The following is a 22,992-nucleotide window of genomic DNA, read 5'->3' as shown; positions in this document are numbered from 1 at the left end:
AAAGAGGCCCAAATATAATCTGCCTCGCACCGCGGAGGTTCGGCCGTGTGAATGGCCTTCCAATGATTTCTTGAGAGCAGCCGGGATTTATGATGATTTTTATGAATTGGCTGAGAATGGAAGCCTCACCGACTTCCTCCGCGACCAACGCGAACAGTATCTCTTACTCACCAATACTTTTGTGCAAAACTTCTACTATTATCCTAAGGAATCACCTCCTTCAGTAGAGTTTCATTTATATGATGTGGTTAAGAAGATGTCACTAGATGAATTTTGCAGGGTTTGCAAAATACCTTTCGAGGGTAGTTTAGAGGAACCACATCGTAAAGATGTGGACGGGTTTATTGACACTATTACTGTAGGGGAAACTAGGTAGGTTTCTGATGCAAGAATCACTAGCATACATTTTCCTGTTTTACGCTACTTTGCAATATTTGCTAGTCGTTGCTTAATTGGTCGCGGAAACTGTGGAAACCTTAGTGTTCCTGATATTATTATTTTGTTCCATGGTTTATTCCGTGACGACTCTGTTAGTACGGGCGGTATTATTGCCAAACGGTTAAGTCTGAACCGTACAAAGGGCCCCATCTTTGGAGGTGTCTATGCTTCACGCCTTGCTGCATACTATGACATACCTATTAGGCACTATGAAAAAGAAGAAAAATTGCTGCCTACTGTTTATTTACATTATAAGAGCATGGTAGCGCATGATTTTATTGTAAAGAATAGGGAAAGGGAGCTTAAATACAAATTGTTCTTTGATAAACATCATCCTGAGACTATTACCTTGCCTGCTCCTTCCTTGTTTGATTTATCTGCAGGCCAGTATCTTGTTCCGCTGGCGGCCATTCATGCCTACCGGAACCCTACATCAGCCACGGAGCCAGAGTCGGAACCACAATTTGATCCTCCACGACAGTCTAATTACCAGTGGGATCCGGAGATGATTGCCAACTAGTGGCAATCAGAGTCTTCTTCATCTCTGTACGACCCCAGCTACAACTATGGATATCTGCCAGGCCATCCGTGGCAATAAACCAACTTAGGCCAAAAGCCTAAGCTTGGGGAGTACGTATTTCTCACCGACATTACATTTATGTTTGCACGCTCATTGCTAGTTGTCAGTGCTCATACTCTTTCACTGTAATATCCATGCTAGTTTATTTTCTTTTTATGCTTTCTTCTTGTGTGTTCGAAAAATCTTAAGAAAAACCAAAAAAATTAGTTGTAGCGTTTAGCTAATTTACTTTCTAGCTGTAGTAGAAATAATTAAAAGAAAACCCAAAAATATTTCATGTTCTTCTTTTGCTTGTTGGGAGCTTTCCCGTTTAAATAGTTTTATTTCTTTTCTTTTCTTTGGGGGTCGATAGGAGAAGACCATAATTAAAATGTTGAAGTGGCTCTTATATGCATTATTGTTGAATTACCCAAGAGCCTATATTGCCTTGTCTTCTCCTGTTTATTGAATGCTCGCAGATTCCAGCTTAGTCCAACGCACGTGCACTATTATTATTATTCACATCGTTCGGTCGCGCAAGTGAAAGGCAATTATGACGATATATGATGGACTAATTGAGATGAGAGAAGCTGGTATGAACTCGACCTCTCTTGTTTTTGTAAATATGATTAGTTCATCGTTCCTGATTCAGCCTATTATGAATAAACATGTTTGCAATGACAATCAGAGATTATAGTTACTTATGCCATGCTTAATTAGCTAGGAGTTTATAATGGTTTACCTTGCGTTCCAACATGCTATTAAGATGGTTGTGACGTGGTATGATAGGGTGGTATCCTCCTTTAAATGATTCAAGTGACTTGACTTGGCACATGTTCACACATGTAGTTGAAACAAAATCAACATAGCCTTCACGGTATTTATGTTCATGGTGGATTATATCCTACTCATGCTTGCACTCAATGTTCATTAATTTTAATGCATGTTCATGACTGTTGTCGCTCTCTAGTTGGTCGCTTCCCAGTCTTTTGCTAGCCTTCACTTGTACTAAGCGGGAATACTGCTTGTGCATCCAATCCCTTAAACCCCAAAGTCATTCCATATGAGTCCACTATACCTTCCTATATGCGGTATCTACCTGCCATTCCAAGTAAATTTGTATGTACCAAACTCTAAACCTTCAAATGAAAATCTATTTTGTATGCTCGAATAGCTCATGTATCAACTAGGGTTGTCCTTATCTTCCATGTTAGGTGGGTTATTCTCAAGAGGAGTGGACTCCTCTCCTCACTCACGAGAAAATGGCTGGTCATCGGGATGCCCAGTCCCATGCTTTATGCAAATCAAATCAAAATAATTGCAAACAAAACTCCCCCTAGGACTGTTGTTAGTTGGAGGCACTCGTTGTTTCGAGCAAGCCATGGATTGATGCTTGTTGGTGGAGGGGGAGTATAAGCTTTACCATTCTGTTTGGGAACCGCCTATAATGTGTAGCATGGAAGATATAATGAAAGTATGCCGCTCAAAATATTATTTATCTCTATTTCAAAATCGAGCTCTAGCACCTCTACAAATCCCTGCTTCCCTCTGTGAAGGGCCTATCTATTTCCTATTATGTTGAGTCATCACCCTCTTATTAAAAAGCACCAGCTGGAGAGCACCGCTATCATTTGCATCCATTACTGTTAATTTATATTGAGTATGACTGGATCTCTTTTACCATGAATTACAATGTTTAGTCAGTCCTTGATCTTTAAAGGTGCTCTGCATTTATGTTTTGCGGTCTCAGAAAGGGCTAGCGAGATACCATCTTGTTATATCATATTATGATTGTTTTGAGAAAGTGTTGTCATCTGAGATTTATTATTATTGCTCGCTAGTTGATTATGCCATTGATATGAGTAAACATGAGACCTAAGAGTTATTGTGAATGTGGTTAGTTCATAATCTTTGCTGAAAACTTGAATGCTGGCTTTACATATTTACAACAACAAGGGCAAACAGAGTTTGTAAAAGTTTTTCTTTATCACTTTCAGTTTGTCAACTGAATTGCTTGAGGACAAGCAAAGGTTTAAGCTTGGGGGAATTGACACGTCTCCGTCGTATCTACTTTTCCAAACACTTTTGCCCTTGTTTTGGACTCTAACTTGCATGATTTGAATGGAACTAACCCGGACTGATGTTGTTTTTAGCAGAATTGCCATGGTGTTATTTATGTGCAGAAACAGAAGTTCTCGGAATGACCTGAAACTCCACGGAACTTATTTTTGGAAAATATTAAAAATATTGGCGAAAGAATCAAGGCCAGGGGGGCCCACCACCTGTCCACGAGGGTGGGGGCGCGCCCCCTGCCTCGTGGGCCCCCTGGTGCTCCACCGACCTCAACTCCAACTCCATATATTCGTGTTCGGGGAGAAAAAAATCAGAGAGAAGGATTCATCAGCGTTTTACGATACGGAGCCGCCGCCAAGCCCTAAACTCTCTCGGGAGGGCTGATCTGGAGTCCATTCGGGGCTCCGGAGAGGGGAATCCGTCGCCATCGTCATCATCAACCATCCTCCATCACCAATTTCATGATGCTCACCGCCGTGCGTGAGTAATTCCATCGTAGGCTTGCTGGACGTGATGGGTTGGATGAGATTTATCATGTAATCGAGTTAGTTTTGTTAGGGTTTGATCCCTAGTATCCACTATGTTCTGAGATTGATGTTGCTATGACTTTGCTATGCTTAATGCTTGTCACTAGGGCCCGAGTGCCATGATTTCAGATATGAACCTATTATGTTTTCATGAATATATGTGAGTTCTTGATCCTATCTTGCAAGTCTATAGTCACCTACTATGTGTTATGATCCAGCAACCCCGAAGTGACAATAATCGGGACCACTCCCGGTGATGACCGTAGTTTGAGGAGTTCATGTATTCACTATGTGTTAATGCTTTGGTCCGGTACTCTATTAAAAGGAGGCCTTAATATCCCTTAGTTTCCGCTAGGATCCCGCTGCCACGGGAGTGTAGGACAAAAGATGTCATGCAAGTTCTTTTCCATAAGCACGTATGACTATATTCGGAATACATGCCTACATTACATTGATGAATTGGAGCTAGTTCTGTGTCACCCTATGTTATGATTGTTACATGATGAACCGCATCCGGCATAATTCTCCATCACCGATCCAATGCCTATGAGCTTTTCATATATTGTTCTCCGCTTATTTACTTTTCCGTTGCTACTGTTACAATCACTACAAAACCCAAAAATATTACTTTTGCTACCGTTACCGTTACTTCCAAACAACTTTGCTACTAAATACTTTGCTGCAGATACTAAGTGAAGGAAATATGCCCTAGAGGCAATAATAAAGTATTATTTATTTCCTTATATCATGATAAATGTTTATTATTCATGCTAGAATTGTATTAACCGGAAACATAATACATGTGTGAATACATAGACAAACAGAGTGTCACTAGTATGCCTCTACTTGACTAGCTCGTTAATCAAAGATGGTTATGTTTTCTAGCCATAGACATGACTTGTCATTTGATTAACGAGATCACCTCATTAGGAGAATGACGTGATTGAATTGACCCATTCCGTTAGCTTAGCACCCGATCGTTTAGTATGTTGCTATTGCTTTCTTCATGACTTATACATGTTCCTATGACTATGAGATTATGCAACTCCCGTTTACCGGAGGAACACTTTGTGTGCTACCAAACGTCACAACGTAAATGGGTGATTATAAAGGTGCTCTACAGGTGTCTCCAAAGGTACTTGTTGGGTTGGCGTATTTCGAGATTAGGATTTGTCACTCCGATTGTCGGAGAGGTATCTCTGGGCCCACTCGGTAATGCACATCACTATAAGCCTTGCAAGCATTGTGACTAATAAGTTAGTTGTGGGATGATGTGTTACGGAACGAGTAAAGAGACTTGCCGGTAACGAGATTGAACTAGGTATCGAGATACCGACGATCGAATTTCGGGCAAGTAACATACTGATGACAAAGGGAACAACGTATGTTGTTATGCGGTCTGACCAATAAAGATCTTCGTAGAATATGTGGGAGCCAATATGGGCATCCAGGTCCCGCTATTGGTTATTGACCGGAGACGTGTCTCGGTCATGTCTACATAGTTCTCGAACCCGTAGGGTCCGCACGCTTAAAGTTACGATGACAGTTTTATTATGAGTTTATGTATGTTGATGTACCGAAGGAGTTCGGAGTCCCGGATGAGATCGGGGACATGACGAGGAGTCTCGAAATGGTCGATACGTAAAGATCGATATATTGGACGACTATATTCGGACTTCGGAAAGGTTCCGAGTGATTCGGTATTTTTCGGAGTACCGGAGAGTTACGGGAATACGTATTGGGCCTTATTGGGCCATACGGGAAAGAAGAAAAAGGGCCTCAAGGGTGGCCGCACCCCTCCCCTTGGTCTGGTCCGAATTGGACTAGGGAAGGGGGGCGCCCCCTTCCTTCCTTCTCTTTTTCCCTTCCTCTTTTCCTATTCCATATGGGAGGTGGAATCCTACTGGGACTAGGGAGTCCAAGTAGGACTCCACACTTGGTGCGTCCCCTCCTAGGGCCGGCCTCCTCCTCCCTTGCTCCTTTATATACGGGGGCAGGGGGCACCCCAGAGACACAACAATTGATCCTTGAGATCTCTTAGCCGTGTGCGGTGCCCCCCCCACCATATTACACCTCGATAATACCGTTGCGGAGCTTAGGCGAAGCCTTGCGCCAGTGGAACATCATCATCGTCACCACGCCGTCGTGCTGACGAAACTCTCCCTCAACACTCGGCTGGATCGGAGTTCGAGGGACGTCATCGAGCTGAACGTGTGTAGAACTCGGAGGTGCCGTGCGTTCGGTACTTGATCGGTCAGATCGTGAAGACGTACGACTACATCAACCGCGTTGTGATAACGCTTCCGCTATCGGTCTATGAGGGTACGTGGACAACACTCTCCCCTCTCGTTGCTATGCATCACCATGATCTTGCGTGTGCGTAGGAATTTTTTTGAAATTACTACGTTCCCCAACAGTGGCATCCGAGCCTGGTTTTATGCGTTGATGCTATGCACGAGTAGAACACAAGTGAGTTGTGGGCGATATAAGTCATACTGCTTACCAGCATGTCATACTTTGGTTCAGTGGTATTGTGAGATGAAGCGGCCCGGACCGACATTACGCGTATGCTTACGCGAGACTGGTTTCACCGTTCGGAGCACTCGTTGCTTAAAGGTGACTGGCGGGTGTCTGTCTCTCTCACTTTAGTTGAACCGAGTGTGGCTACGCCCAGTCCTTGCGAAGGTTAAAACAGCACCAACTTGACAAACTACCATTGTGGTTTTGATGCGTAGGTAAGAACGGTTCTTGCTAAGCCCGTAGCAGCCACGTAAAACTTGCAACAACAAAGTGGAGGACGTCTAACTTGTTTTTGCAGGGCATGTTGTGATGTGATATGGTCAAGACATGATGTGATATAATGTGTTGTATGAGATGATCATGTTTTGTAACCGAGTTATCGGCAACTGGCAGGAGCCATATGGTTGTCGCTTTATTGTATGAGATGCAATCGCCATGTAATAGTTTTACTTTATCACTAAGCTGTAGCGATAGTCGTAAAAGCAATAAGTTGGCGAGACGACAACGATGCTACGATGGAGATCAAGGTGTCGCGCCGGTGACGATGGTGATCATGACGGTGCTTCGGAGATGGAGATCACAAGCACGGTGCTTCGGAGATGGAGATCACAAGCACAAGATGATGATGGCCATATCATATCACTTATATTGATTGCATGTGATGTTAATCCTTTATGCATCTTATCTTGCTTTGATTGACGGTAGCATTATAAGATGATCTCTCACTAAAATTTCAAGATAAAAGTGTTCTTCCTGAGTATGCACCGTTGCAAAAGTTCTTCGTGCTGAGACACCACGTGTTAATCGGGTGTGATAGGCTCTACGTTCAAATACAACGGGTGCAAAACAGTTGCACACGCGGAATACTCAGGTTAAACTTGATGAGCCTAGCATATACAGATATGGCCTCGGAACACAGAGACCGAAAGGTCGAGCGTGAATCATATAGTAGATATGATCAACATAGTGATGTTCACCATTGAAACTACTCCATCTCACGTGTTAATCGGACATGGTTTAGTTGCTTTGGATCACGTAATCACTTAGATGATTAGATAGATGTCTATCTAAGTGGGAGTTCTTAAGTAATATGATTAATTGAACTTAAATTTATCATGAACTTAGTACCTGATAGTATCTTGCTTGTCTATGTTAATTGTAGATAAATGGCCCGTACCGTTGTTCCGTTGAATTTTAATGCGTTCCTTGAGAAAGCAAAGTTGAAAGATGTTAGTAGCAAAAGATGCGGATTGGATCCGTGATCTGAGGATTATCCTCATTGCTGCACAGAAAAATTATGTCCTTGATGCACCGCTAGGTGACAGACCTATTGCAGGAGCAGATACATGCGTTATGAACGTTTGGCTAGCTCAATATGATGACTACTTGATAGTTTAGTGCACCATGCTTAACGGCTTAGAATCGGGACTTCAAAGACGTTTTGAACGTCATGGACCATATGAGATGTTCCAGGAGTTGAAGTTAATATTTCAAGCAAATACCCGAGTTGACAGATATGAAGTCTCCAACAAGTTCTATAGCTAAAAGATGGAGGAGAATCGCTCAACTAGTGAGCATGTGCTCAGATTGTCTGGGTACTACAATCGCTTGAATCAAGTGGGAGTTTATCTTCCAGATAAAATAGTGATTGACAGAATTCTCTAGTCACCATCACCAAGTTAGTAGAACTTCATGATGAACTATAGTATGCAAGGGATGACGAAAGTAATTCCCGAGCTCTTCGTGATGCTGAAATCGACGAAGGTAGAAATCAAGAAAAACATCAAGTGTTGATGGTTGACGAGACCACTAGTTTCAAGAAAAGGGCAAAGGGAAGAAGGGGAACTTCAAAAAGAACGGCAAGCAAGTTGCTACTCAAGTGAAGAAGCCCAAGTTTGTACCTAAGCCTGAGACTAAGTGATTCTACTGCAAAGGGACTGGTCACTGGAGGCGGAACTGCCCCAAGTATTTGGTGGATAAGAAGGATGGCAAAGTGAACAAAGGTATATTGGATATACATGTTATTGATGTGTACTTTACTAGTGTTTATAGCAACCCCTCGGTATTTGATACTGGTTCAGTTGCTAAAGAGTAGTAACTCGAAACGGGAGTTGCAGAATAAACAGAGACTAGTAAAAAGGCGAGGTGACGATGTGTGTTGGAAGTAGTTCCAAGATTGATATGATCATCATCGCACACTCCCTGTACTTTCGGGATTAGTGTTGAAACTAAATAAGTGTTATTTGGTGTTTGCGTTGAGCATGAATATGATTTGATCATGTTTATTGCAATACGGTTATTCATTTAAGTTAGAGAACAATTGTTGTTCTGTCTACATGAATAAAAACCTTCTATGGTCATACACACCAACGAAAATGGTTTGTTGGATCTCGATCGTAGTGATACACATATTCATAATATTGAAGCCAAAAGATGCAAAGTTAATAATGATAGTGCAACTTATTTGTGGCACTGCCGTTTAGGTCATATTGGTGTAAAGCGCATGAAGAAACTCCATACTGATGGAATTTTGGAATCACTTGATTATGAATCACTTGATGCTTGCGAACCGTGCCTCATGGGCAAGATGACTAAAACGCCGTTCTCCGGAACTATAGAAAGAGCAACAGATTTGTTGGAAAGCATACATACAGATGTATGTGGTCCGATGAATATTGAGGCTCATAGCAGGTATCATTATTTTCTGACCTTCACAGATGATTTGAGCAGATATGGGTATATCTACTTGATGAAACACAAGTCTGAAACATTTGAAAAGTTCAAAGAATTTCAGAGTGAAGTGGAGAATCATCGTAACAAGAAAATAAAAGTTTCTACGATATGATCGCAGAGGTAAAATATTTGAGTTACGAGTTTGGCCTTCAGTTAAAACAATGTGAAATAGTTTCACTACTCACGCCACGTGGAACACCACAGTGTAATGGTGTCTCCGAACATCGTAACCGTACTTTATTAGATATAGTGCGATATATGATGTCTCTTACCGATCTATCACTATCGTTTTTGGGGTTATGCATTAGAGACAGCTACATTCATGTTAAATAGGGCACCATCAAAATCCGTTGAGATGACGCCTTATGAACTGTGGTTTGGCAAGAAACCAAAGTTGTCGTTTCTTAAAGTTTGGGGTTGCGATGCTTATGTGAAAAAGTTTCATCCTGATAAGCTCAAACCCAAATCGGAGAAATGTGTCTTCATAGGATACCCAAAAGAGACTGCTGGGTATACCTTCTATCACAGATCCGAAGGCAAGATATTCGTTGCTAGGAATGGATCCTTTCTAGAGAAGGAGTTTCTCTCGAAAGATGTGAGTGGGAGGAAAGTAGAACTTGATGAGGTAACTGTACCTGCTCCATTATTGGAAAGTAGATCATCACAGAAATCAGTTTCTGCGACACCTACACCAAATAGTGAGGAAGTTAATGATAATGATCATGAAACTTCAGATCAAGTTATTACTGAACTTCGTAGGTCAACTAGATCAAGAACCGCACCAGAGTGGTACGGTAATCCTGTTCTGGAGGTCATGTTACTAGACCATGGCGAACCTACGAACTATGAAGAAGCGATGGTGAGCCCAGATTCCGCAAAATGGCTTGAAGCCATGAAATCCGAGATGGGATCCATGTATGAGAACAAAGGACTTTGGTTGACTTGCCCGATGGTCGGCAAGCCATTGAAAACAAATGGATCTTCAAGAAGAAGACTGACGCTGATGGTAATGTTACTGTCTATAAAGCTCGACTTGTTGCAAAAAGGTTTTCAACAAGTTCAAGGGATTGACTACGATGAGACCTTCTCACCCGTAGTGATGCTTAAGTCTGTCCGAATCATGTTAGCAGTTGCCGCATTTTATGATTATGAAATTTGGCAAATGGATGTCAAAACTGCATTCCTGAATGGATTTCTGGAAGAAGAGTTGTATATGATGCAACCGGAAGGTTTTGTCGATCCAAAAGGAGCTAACAAAGTGTGCAAGCTCTAGCGATCCATTTATGGACTGGTGCAAGCCTCTCGGAGTTGGAATAAACGCTTTGATAGTGTGATCAAAGCATTTGGTTTTATACAGACTTTTGGAGAAGCCTGTATTTACAAGAAAGTGAGTGGGAGCTCGATAGCATTTCTGATATTATATGTGGATGACATATTACTAATTGGAAATGATATAGAATTTCTGGATAGCATAAAGGGATACTTGAATAAGAGTTTTTCAATGAAAGACCTCGGTGAAGCTGCATATATATTAGGCATTAAGATCTATAGAGATAGATCAAGACGCTTAATTGGACTTTCACAAAGCACATACCTTGACAAAGTTTTGAAGAAGTTCAAAATGGATCAAGCAAAGAAAGGGTTCTTGCCTGTACTACAAGGTGTGAGATTGAGTAAGACTCAATGCCTGACCACTGCAGAAGATAGAGAGAAAATGAAAGATGTTCCCTATGCTTCAGCCATAGGCTCTATCATGTATGCAATGCTGTGTACTAGACCTGATGTGTCCCTTGCTATAAGTTTAGCAGGGAGGTAGCAAAGTAATCCAGGAGTGGATCACTGGACAGCGGTCAAGAACATCCTGAAATACCTGAAAAGGACTAAGGATATGTTTCTCGTATATGGAGGCGACAAAGAGCTCATCGTAAATGGTTACGTTGATGCAAGCTTTGACACTGATCCGGACGATTCTAAATCGCAAACCGGATACGTATTTACATTGAACGGTGGAGCTGTCAGTTGGTGCAGTTCTAAACAAAGCGTCGTGGCGGGATCTACATGTGAAGCGGAGTACATAGCTGCTACGGAAGTAGCAAATGAAGGAGTCTGGATGAGGGAGTTCATATCCGATCTAGGTGTCATACCTAGTGCATTGGGTCCTATGAAAATCTTTTGTGACAATACTGGTGCAATTGCCTTGGCAAAGGAATCCAGATTTCACAAGAGAACCAAGCACATCAAAAGATGCTTCAATTCCATCCGGGATTTAGTCCAGGTGGGAGACATAGAAATTTGCAAGATACATACGGATCTGAATGTTGCAGACCCGTTGACTAAGCCTCTTCCACGAGCAAAACATGATCAACACCAAGGCTCCATGGGTGTAAGAATCATTACTGTGTAAACTAGATTATTGACTCTAGTGCAAGTGGGAGACTGAAGGAAATATGCCCTAGAGGCAATAATAAAGTATTATTTATTTCCTTATATCATGATAAATGTTTATTATTCATGCTAGAATTGTATTAACCGGAAACATAATACATGTGTGAATACATAGACAAACAGAGTGTCACTAGTATGCCTCTACTTGACTAGCTCGTTAATCAAAGATGGTTATGTTTCCTAGCCATAGACATGAGTTGTCATTTGATTAACGAGATCAACTCATTAGGAGAATGACGTGATTGACTTGACCCATTCCGTTAGCTTAGCACCCGATCGTTTAGTATGTTGCTATTGCTTTCTTCATGACTTATACATGTTCCTATGACTATGAGATTATGCAACTCCCGTTTACCGGAGGAACACTTTGTGTGCTACCAAACGTCACAACGTAAATGGGTGATTATAAAGGTGCTCTACAGGTGTCTCCAAAGGTACTTGTTGGGTTGGCGTATTTCGAGATTAGGATTTGTCACTCCGATTGTCAGAGAGGTATCTCTGGGCCCACTCGGTAATGCACATCACTATAAGCCTTGCAAGCATTGTGACTAATAAGTTAGTTGCGGGATGATGTGTTACGGAACGAGTAAAGAGACTTGCCGGTAACGAGATTGAACTAGGTATCGAGATACCGACGATCGAATTTCGGGCAAGTAACATACTGATGACAAAGGGAACAACGTATGTTGTTATGCGGTCTGACCGATAAAGATCTTCGTAGAATATGTGGGAGCCAATATGGGCATCCAGGTCCCGCTATTGGTTATTGACCGGAGACGTGTCTCAGTCATGTCTACATAGTTCTCGAACCCGTAGGGTCCGCACGCTTAAAGTTACGATGACAGTTTTATTATGAGTTTATGTATGTTGATGTACCGAAGGAGTTCGGAGTCCCGGATGAGATCGGGGACATGACGAGGAGTCTCGAAATGGTCGAGATGTAAAGATCGATATATTGGACGACTATATTCGGACTTCGGAAAGGTTCCGAGTGATTCGGTATTTTTCAGAGTACCGGAGAGTTACGGGAATACGTATTGGGCCTTATTGGGCCATACGGGAAAGAAGAAAAAGGGCCTCAAGGGTGGCCGCACCCCTCCCCTTGGTCTGGTCCGAATTGGACTAGGGAAGGGGGGCGCCCCCTTCCTTCCTTCTCTTTTTCCCTTCCTCTTTTCCTATTCCATATGGGAGGTGGAATCCTACTAGGACTAGGGAGTCCTAGTAGGACTCCACACTTGGTGCGCCCCCTCCTAGGGCCGGCCTCCTCCTCCCTTGCTCCTTTATATACGGGGGCAGGGGGCACCCAGAGACACAACAATTGATCCTTGAGATCTCTTAGCCGTGTGCGGTGCCCCCTCCACCATATTACACCTCGGTAATACCGTTGCGGAGCTTAGGCGAAGCCCTGCGCCGGTGGAACATCATCATCGTCACCACGCCGGCGTGCTGACGAAACTCTCCCTCAACACTCAGCTGGATTGGAGTTCGAGGGACGTCATCGAGCTGAACGTGTGTAGAACTCGGAGGTGCCGTGCGTTCAGTACTTGATCGGTCGGATCGTGAAGACATACGACTACATCAACCGCGTTGTGATAACGCTTCCGCTATCGGTCTACGAGGGTACGTGGACAACAGTCTCCCCTCTCGTTGCTATGCATCACCATGATCTTGCGTGCGCGTAGGAATTTTTTTGAAATTACTACGTTCCCCAACACTAAGTTATCCAGGTGTGGTTGAATTGACAACTCAACTGCTAATACTTGAGAATATTCTTTGGCTCCCCTTGTGTCGAATCAATAAATTTGGGTTGAATACTCTACCCTCGAAAACTGTTGCGATCCCCTATACTTGTGGGTTATCAGACCCCCTAAACTTAAGGTTGTAAACTTCAATTTGATCAAGTTCAAAGCAGGTTCAACCAGAAGTAGCATGCATTCAAACATAAACATAGATAGTTTTGCATAACCGAACGTAAAACATAAATTTAAATTAAGCTAAACTACTTTCGGTCGAAGTAGAGGTCGAGCCAATCCTTCCTCGTCATGTACGGTGTGCCGCGAGCCGGGTCCGGGCCAGTACCGTCATCGGGGTCGTTGGGGTAGGCACTCCTCCACTCATAGACGTCGATCTCCTCGTCCTCGGGGCCCACCTCGACGCCCTCCGCGCCGCCGCCTTCGACCTCGTCATCAGAGGAGAGCGCGAGGTTGGACATTTAATACAATAAACTGGTTTTCTAGCCATTTCACGTGCACAATTCAAAATTAAACTACATGCACATGCTCTGGTGCATGCAAATTGGTTGAAAAATCAAATCTGTGTCCTACAGTGCATGCTTAGGTCCCATGGAAGAAATGGGAATGAATTTTTCGGGGTTCATTTGGCCTTTTTTATAAATTAACGGGGTTTTCTAGGCATTTTATGTGCATAATTCAAATTGGAACTACAAGCACATGCTCCAATGCACCAAAGTTGGTTGAAAAATCACATGTGTGTCCTTGGGTGAATTTCTAGGTCCCATGCAAGAGATGGGAATGAATTTCAAACACCAGAGCACTGTTGATTGTCGACAAAACATTGAGATACCTGGTATTTAAATTCTAGTGAATCCAAAACTCATCTGAAATTCATGAAACATGGCATGCTATGATGGAGCGGCATCAACATGCCGTGGTGAAAATTTTGTCCCATTTGGGCAGGTTTGGGTATAAGCTTCCCACAAACCAGAGCTTCTCACAACAAGCATGATGGTTTCGATAGGGAACGTACCACCTTTGGGGACGGGACGATATCCGTTGCCTCTTATTGCTTTCAAAAAATGTCTAGTGTCAACATAGAACAACAGGAGTGCTGTGTTTAATGTTGGAATTTTTTGGGGTTCGTTTGGCCTTTTTTATGCATTAAGTGGGTTTTGTAGGCATTTTATGTGCATAATTCAAATTTGAACTACAGGCACATGCTCCAATGCACTAAAGTTGGCTGAAAAATCACATGTGTGTCCTTGGATGAATTTCTAGGTCCCATGCAAGAGATTGGAATGAAATTCAAACACTAGGGCACTGTTGATTGCCGGTAAAACGTTGAGATGCCTGGTTTTTAAATTCTAGTAAATCCAAAACTCGTCTGAAATTCATGAAACTTGGCATGCTATCATGGAGCGGCATCAACATGCTGTGGTAAAAAATTTGTCCCATATGGAGCAGGTTCGAGTATATGCTTCTCACAAACCAGAGCTTCTCACAACAAGCATGATGGTTTCGATAGGGAACGTCCCACCTTTGGGGACGAAACGATATCCATTTCCTCTTATTGCTTTCAAATTTTTTTCTCATGTCAACATAGAACAACAGGAGTGTTGTGTCAATTTTTGGGATTTTTCGGGGTTCGTTTGGATATTTTTATGCATTAACTGAGTTTTCAATGCATTTACGTGCATAATTCAAATTTGAACTACATGCACATGCTCCAGTGCATATAAATTGGTTGAAAATCAAATATGTGTCCTTGGGTGCATGCTTAGGTCCCATGCAAGAGATGAGAATGAAATTCAAACACCAGGGCACCGTTGATTGCCGGCAAAACATTGAGATGCCTGGTTTTTAAATTCTAGTAAATCCAAAACTCGTCTGAAATTCATGAAACTTGGCATGCTATCATGGAGCGGCATAAACATGCCGTGGTAAAAAAATTGTCCCATTTGGGGCAGGTTTGGGTATATGCTTCTCACAATCAGAGCTTCTCACAAAAAGCTTGATGGTTTCGGTAGGGAACGTACGTCCCACCTTTGGGGACAAAACGATATCCATTGCCTCTCATTGCTTTCAAATAATTTCTCATGTCAACATAGAACAACAGGAGCGTTGTGTCAATTTTTGGGATTTTTCGGGGTTCGTTTGGACTTTTTATGAATAACTGAGTTTTCTAGGCATTTTATGTGCATAATTCAAAATTGAACTACATGCACATGCTCCAGTGCATATAAATTGGTTGAAAAATCACATGTGTGTCCTTGGGTGCATGCTTAGGTCCCATGCAAGAGACGGGAATGAATTTCAAACACCAGGGCACTGTTGATTGCCGGCAAAATGTTGAGATACCTAGTTTTTAAATTCTGGTAATCCAAAACTCGTCTGAAATTCATGAAACTTGGCATGCTATCATGGAGCAGCATCAACATGCCGTGGTGAAAATTTTGTCCCATTTGGGACAGTTTTGGGTATAAGCTTCTCACAAACCAGAGCTTCTCAAAACAAGCATGATGGTTTCGATGGGGAACGTACCACCTTTGGGGACGGGACGATATCCGTTGCCTCTTATTGCTTTCAAAAAATGTCTAGTGTCAAGATAGAACAACATGAGTGTTATGTTTAATCTTGGAATTTTTCGGGGTTCGTTTGGCCTTTTTTATACATTAACTTGGTTTTGTAGGCATTTTATGTGCATATTTCAAATTTGAACTACAAGCACATGCTCCAATGCACCAAAGTTGGTTGAAAAATCACATGTGTGTCCTAGGGTGAATTTCTAGGTCCCATGCAAGAGATTGGAATGAAATTCAAACACCAGGGCACTGTTTATTGCCGGGAAAACATTGAGATGCCTGGTTTTTAAATTCTAGTAAATCCATAACTCGCCTGAAATTCATGAAACTTGGCATGCTATCATGGAGCGGCATCAACATGCTATAGTAAAAAAATTGTCCCTTTTGGGGTAGGTTCGGGTGTAAGCTTCTCACAAACCAGAGCTTCTCACAACAAACATGATGGTTTCGATAAGGAACGTCCCACCTTTGGAGATGAAACGATATCCATTGCCTCTTATTGCTTTCAAAAATTTTCTAGTGTCAACATAGAACAACAGGAGTGTTGTGTCAATTTTTTTGATTTTTTGGCGTTCGTTTGGACATTTTTATGCATTAACTTGATTTTCTAGGCATTTTATGTGCATAATTCAAATTTGAACTACAAGCACATGCTCCAATGCACTAAAGTTGGTTGAAAAATCTAATCGTGTCCTTGGGTGAATTTCTAGGTCCCATGCAAGAGATGAGAATGAAATTCAAACACCAGGGCACTGTTGATTGCCGGCAGAACGTTGAGATGCCTGGTTTTTAAATTCTAGTAAATCCAAAACTCGTCTGAAATTCATGAAACTTGGCATGCTATAATGGAGCGGCATCAACATGCCGTGGTAAAAAAATTGTCCCATTCGGGGCAGGTTTGGGTATACGCTTCTCACAAACCAGAGCTTCTCACAACTAGCATGATGGTTTTGGTAGGGAACGTCCCACCTTTGGGTACGAAACGATATCCATTGCCTCTTATTGCTTTCATAAATTTTCTCGTGTCAAGATAGAACAACAGGAGTGTTGTGTCAATTTTTGGGATTTTTCGCGGTTCGTTTGGATATTTTTATGCATTAACTGAGTTTTCAATGCATTTATGTGCATAATTCAAATTTGAACTACATGCACATGCTCCAGTGCATATAAATTGGTTGAAAATTCAAATATGTGTCCTTGGGTCCATGCTTAGGTCCCATGCAAGAAACGGGAATGAATTTCAAACACCAGGGCACCGTTGATTGCCGCAAAACATTGAGATGTCTAGTTTTTAAATTCTAGTAAATCCAAAACTCGTCTGAAATTCATGAAACTTGGCATGCTATCATGGAATGGCACCCGACATGCTGTGGCATTTTTCGTATCCATTTTGAGAGAAGGCGCACTCGAATAATGACAACCAACAAAGGCATTTTGAAAAATTAGCTGCCACTTTAATATCTCAAATGTTTGTATAATTCAAACCGTGTGTGTTCTTTTAACCATTCATGTGACGCCACGTGTCTTGGTTTTAATGGCTGTAGGAGGTGACGTGCGGACAACTGCTTGACCTTGACTAAACGGGAGGCGTGCAAGCGCAGTCCGGTGCGCAGGCTGACCGAGAGGCGTGCAAGCTGTCCTCCAATGCGCAGGCTCACCAGGAAGCGTGCGAGCTGTACGCTGCGCAGGCTCACTAGGAAGCGAGCCCTTTGACTTCCATGGCCGCTGTTTAATACGGGCGGCCTTACTGTTCGCCTCCCATTCCCCTCCCTCCCGCAGCCGCAGACCTCCACCAACGCCATGCCGCAGAACGATCATCTGGCACTAGTCTTCAAGTTTGGTGAAGTCGACTCTGAGCCGGAGGAGATAGAAAATAAGGAGGAATGGGGCCTCATAGACATGGCCTAGAACGAGCTGGCCGCGGCGGTTGCTGCTCCCGCTTCCCTCCCCACTCCCATCCCCGCGCCCGCGCCAGCGACCATCCCTGTAGCATTGACGGGCTGGTCGCCGAGCACTATCGCAGAGCTGGAAGCCGCGGGCGTCAGCAAGGTCTCCGCAGACCCGTGCGAGCTCGTGTACATGCCAGCGCCAGCGCCCATGCCCGTGCGCGCCCCTCCACCCACCGTGGCGCCGGCCCCCGTGCGTTTGGTTGCACCCGCCGCGCCCGTGCCCGTGCGCGCGCCCCCCTCAGTGGCATGGGACGCTGCCGTCGACCGCTACCTCTCAGCGGCGCCAGTTGCCGTCCTCCCGCGCCCCGCCCGTCGATCGCGCGACGACATGATGTTTGATCTAAAAGTGAAGAACATTTTGTGCTGCCTTCAAGACTTCAACAACGGCGTCCTGGAGGACGACAACGACAACGACGGCGCGGCACGCCGCCTCCGCCGCCACCGGAAATAGTTTTTTGGGGTTTAATACTGTCTCTCGAATTCTCGATCATATGAATATAAATTCGCAGTGTGACTGAATGAAAGATATGGTTTGAACGAGCTTGCGTTTTTCTCTCTTTATGTACAGACTTATCAAATGATTTTCTTTTGAAAAAAATGTCAATGGTTTTTAAATATAAAACACTCATCGCAAACGTTTTAGTTAGAACACCCGGATGCAAACCGACAGCTTTCCCAGGAAGCCAAGGGAAAATGTGCCGAGCAGGATTTCTGCATCCCTTCAACGCAAACGGTTGTTTTGCATGACCCGTGTGCAACCACGTACAAACAATTAGGTAAGATTTGCATATCTGTCATTTTGGGTATGTTGCCATTTGTCAAACTGGAAAGATTGACATTTGTTTATCTAGTAACATTGCCATTTGTCAACCTTGTAACACTGCGATTTGTCAAAATATGCAGCTAAAAATCACTAGCACTATCTAATTTTTGCAACTAAAATCACTAACACTGTTCATATGGACACCACTAGCAGGCGTGAGTTGATGGACACATATGCAAATGTACCATTGATTACATACAACTAGTCATCAGCCCACAACGACAACGAGGATACACATTGGATTATAGATCATTTCCAACAAAACATTCTAGTAAAGTTTTTCTCACACAACAAATAACAAAGCGATGAAATGAACTTTCAGCTCAACCACTCGTCGGCGTTGGAAACGCTTGCTTTGAACCAGAATTGATTCTCCGGGAAGGGCCAGCTACTGTCAATCTCGAGACCAACGCAGGACTGATCATCCAGGCTGAAGCGGCCTATGTCAGGACCCATATTGGGACGGTAGGGAAGCATAGCAATGCCCGAGGTATAGATACAGTTGCTTCTCATAAATGGTAGTAACGTTGTGTCAACAGCAGCTGGATCGCCTTCCACCATCATTGGATAGTTTTGTCCAAGGAAGAGCAAGTTTCCTTCAAGACTTCCAATACTGAACCAGGGAGAAGGTTTTGGCGCTAGTACACTAGTATCCATCCCGAATACCCTGCAACGGATGTTGGAATAGGTCTGGAGAGTGCGACCATGCAAGACAACACATGCTTCCTTAGTAACATCAGCAGTGCCCTGTATATAGACAAGAAGAAGAGGTGATACATCGGAATAAGTTGCCAGGCGCCACTGAGTATATGGGTCCAGCTCGTCCTCATGCTCGTGATCATCAGCATCGTCATCTCCCCCTTGGTTATAAAAATTTAGAAGTATAGGTGGTGGAATGTTCACAGGACCTTGGAAACACAAGAAGGTTAATTAGTAAAGGGAAACTAGCTAGCTAACCCGCATGCATGTGGATGAAACAATTATAATTACGCTGGAAGACAAATGTACCGAAATCATAAGGATTCCATGCAAAAACAGTGCCACGAGTGGTGGCAGGAAACACAAGACCCTCGTATTGAATTGCATCACAGTACTTATCCGTGTACAGAAATTGATTTTTGAGCAATATCCATCGAGGCGTGGAAGTAAGGAAGGCAACAAGCTTGTCAAAGATAGCAAGAACTTCATAGTTCGAGTAATCCCAAGAGCGGCTGGGAACTCGACAAATTGCTATCTTCCGTAGATGACAGTCACCACGATCGTATTTGAACTCACATAGAATACCGGTGTACTCAACCTCTGGGCAGTCGTCTGAGATTTTTGGAAGTGGAACCCGGTGACGAGTGTACACATTCACAAGTTCCCACTCGCATTTGTACCCAATGTAAACAACCCAATCTCCATTTGCGCCTGCCCAAGCCTTCCCCTCAAGCGATGGCATCTTAACATCATATGTATCATTATCAAGTGGCATCAACTTGCACAAGGCGAGGCTCCCCTCGTCCCCGCGCCAGTCAGCAGGGTCATGGCGAAGAAGATAGGGGAGATCAAACCGCTCCTGGACCCTTGGGTTCCTTATAATGATGTTATTAGTTGAGTCGAGAATGGTCTTGAACGAACCTACCATGCTAGAAGAGGTGATGACGTCGCACCGATCAATGAATTCTTCCACCACGTCATCATTCAGATCGGGGCAAGAATAACGGGGTCGTTTCTGGCCTGTTCCCTCCATGGAGAAGATGATCGAACAATGGCAGAAGGAAGGGTGAAGGCGAATGGAGGAGGGAGGAAGAGCATGCGACAGCAGTTCCAAATCAAGAGGGAAAGGCAAAGAGGCAGTGGGCGGTTGCCACGGTACACGAAGAGGCGCCTGGGGAGCGAACGGTTGCCATAGAGGTCACACACTGACGACAAGGGCCGAGTGAACCACATGCGTATATCGCACACACCTTGATCTGGTTGACCGTTTCTTTTGTGTTGCCTAATCACAAACAGTTCATCCGAGTGAACTGTATGCTATATATCGCACGCACCTTCACCTGGCTGACCATTTCTTTTGTGTTGCCTAATCACAAACAGTTCATCCGAGTGAACCGTATGCTGTGTATCGCACACGCCTTCATCTGGCTGCCCGTTTCTTTTGTTCCTCCTCATCGCAAACAGTTAATTGAACTGAACCGTATGCCCTTCATCGCACACGCAACTAAAACCTGAACCATGTTTGATGCATCCGCCATCGCAAACATTTTATACATTTCTGACGGTTTCCATACAACACCGTTTGCGATTATTGCATCGCACACAGTTTCTCGAAGGGTCTCTGATCGTAGTGTCGCGTTAGCAGCATCCTGCAGTAGTGTATGAGTACAATACAAGGTAACTGGTATTACCGTCGCACTGGCACAATTCATATATTCTTACCATGAACTGAAATCTCTCCACACCTAATCTCTTCATTGCAGGAAACACCATTTACATTTTAAGCTCTTGTAATTTACTTTATTTAGTTAGCCAGTAGACACTTTTAAATCCTTTTCACTAGCCTATTTAGTTTATCGTTTGCCCAGGAGAGTAATAGTATTTACAGAAACTCCATCAGTACTTCACACAAGATCTGTGACACTTTGTGTGTGACAGAAACGCCTCCATAAATACTCTCCTCCGCTCTTTGTTGGGACGATTACTCATTGGGATGCTTCTGTGAAAGTGCTACACTACCATGTTTGGTCTGTAGGTACCACCACCAAGGGGGGGAAAGTCCCCCTTGGGGCACCGGCCATGGGAGAGGGAGTTGGACTCCCTCCCCTTGTCCAATTCGGTCCCCACAAGGAAAAGCGGGGTGCCACTTCCTTATGGGCCTTCGTGGCCCATAACTCCTTCCACCTCTTGGCCTTTTAAGGCCCATTGATATTTAAATTAAATATAAAATGTTCGAAATACCTCTAGACCATTATATATATATATATATATATGTGTGTGTGTGTGTGTGTGTGTGTGTGTGTGTGTTAACATCCCCGAAAACATTTTCCACCTATATATAATTTATCGGTAATACCCGGTATTACCGGATACTCTCTGAAACCCTTCAGGTGACCCCTAAACGCTTCCAGATCCTCTCGAAACTATTCCAAACATTCGTGAAATAATTTCACAAATGTATTCTCATGAATTCTGTCCTACTAACACTCAGCGGATCGTGATTGCCTTAACCTTGTGACCATGTAGGTTCGGTAACTCATAGACATGAATGAAGTCGTTCGTTCAATGACCGGCAACGGGACCGTGGACGTCAGTATCAGTCCCTATGAACATATGAATGATATTCGAGTGAACCCTAGGCTATGATGTGATGTTCCCTTTGCTTCACGATACTTCACAAAACCCAGGATGCATTGATATCCTTCTGAGTCATCACCATGCTCATTATACCAAAATCCTCGTTACCAGTTTTGTTCTTCTTTCTCGTTATTATGTTCTGGCATCCCCGTGACGAAGTCACGTGTGTCTGGCCAGACGATGATCGGTGCCGTCACACCGAGAGGTCCTTAAAAATATCTCTCCATCATCGAAGGAAAAAATCCCACTCTCGAGCTATCTGGTCACTTGTCAAAATTTTTGATGAACCTGTAAGTTGTTGTTATGATCACCGTGTTACAGATGACGTTTGAGCAATCCAAAAGCCCACCGTACGGTAGGAAGTGACCACGATACTTCATGGTCTAAGGAGCAATTTCAAATGTTAACACTATGTGTTATTACAATTGAATGCAGACAATATTAACTCAATTCATAACGAACAATATTGGGTCGATTCAATATGATCGTTCCTCTAACGCATAATCTTAATGTTGTTTTAGGATCATCATTACACTTAACGATATCCTAAGATCCGGAAAACGTGATCACTAACAACACTTGGGCTAGTCATAGAGGCGAGACTAGGAACCTTTTATTTTACCGTTTATCATTCCACACGTGCATATGAGTTTTCCACTGAATCGCATATTCCAGGATCATAGTTGTTATAGCAGAAAACATAAACTCTATAATTATGAATATAGAAATGTAATAATACAAATATTATTGCCTCTAGGGCATATTTCCAACAATTACCACCAAATAGAGTTTTACAAGACAATTACAACACATATCACATCTCAAGAAGTGGGCAGGCTAGAGGATAAGTACATGAGCCACTACCTAGCAAAGTCTCTTTGTTCAATGCCTTTGAAGCGGTGGATCAATAGAGAGAAATCAGCGACAATGTTTCTTAGAGTGATTCTAGACAGGTGAAATTCATCCCTGGAGACTGCACATATTTCTTGAGTCCCACATTTCCCAGAGTATAGATAGGGCAACAGTAGGTCAAAAATTGGGTTTAGCCCACTAGGTGATCTAGTGTCCTGAATGGCAGTCAAGTATGTTGGAGGTAAAATACCAAGCAACACCCAAACTTGTATTGCAAAGGAGCATCAGCAAACTAGATGAATGGCAGCCAAGTCTGTTGGTGGTATAATAAAATAAATTCACTGGAAGGAATCAATCATGATCAGTAACTATTTGATAACACAATAAATTCACAAGAATGAAATAATCACAGTCGGTCA

The sequence above is a fragment of the Aegilops tauschii genome, chromosome 1 (assembly GCF_002575655.3).
Source record: "Aegilops tauschii subsp. strangulata cultivar AL8/78 chromosome 1, Aet v6.0, whole genome shotgun sequence".
NCBI lineage: Eukaryota > Viridiplantae > Streptophyta > Magnoliopsida > Poales > Poaceae > Aegilops > Aegilops tauschii.
Note: the sequence above shows the minus strand (reverse complement) of the source record.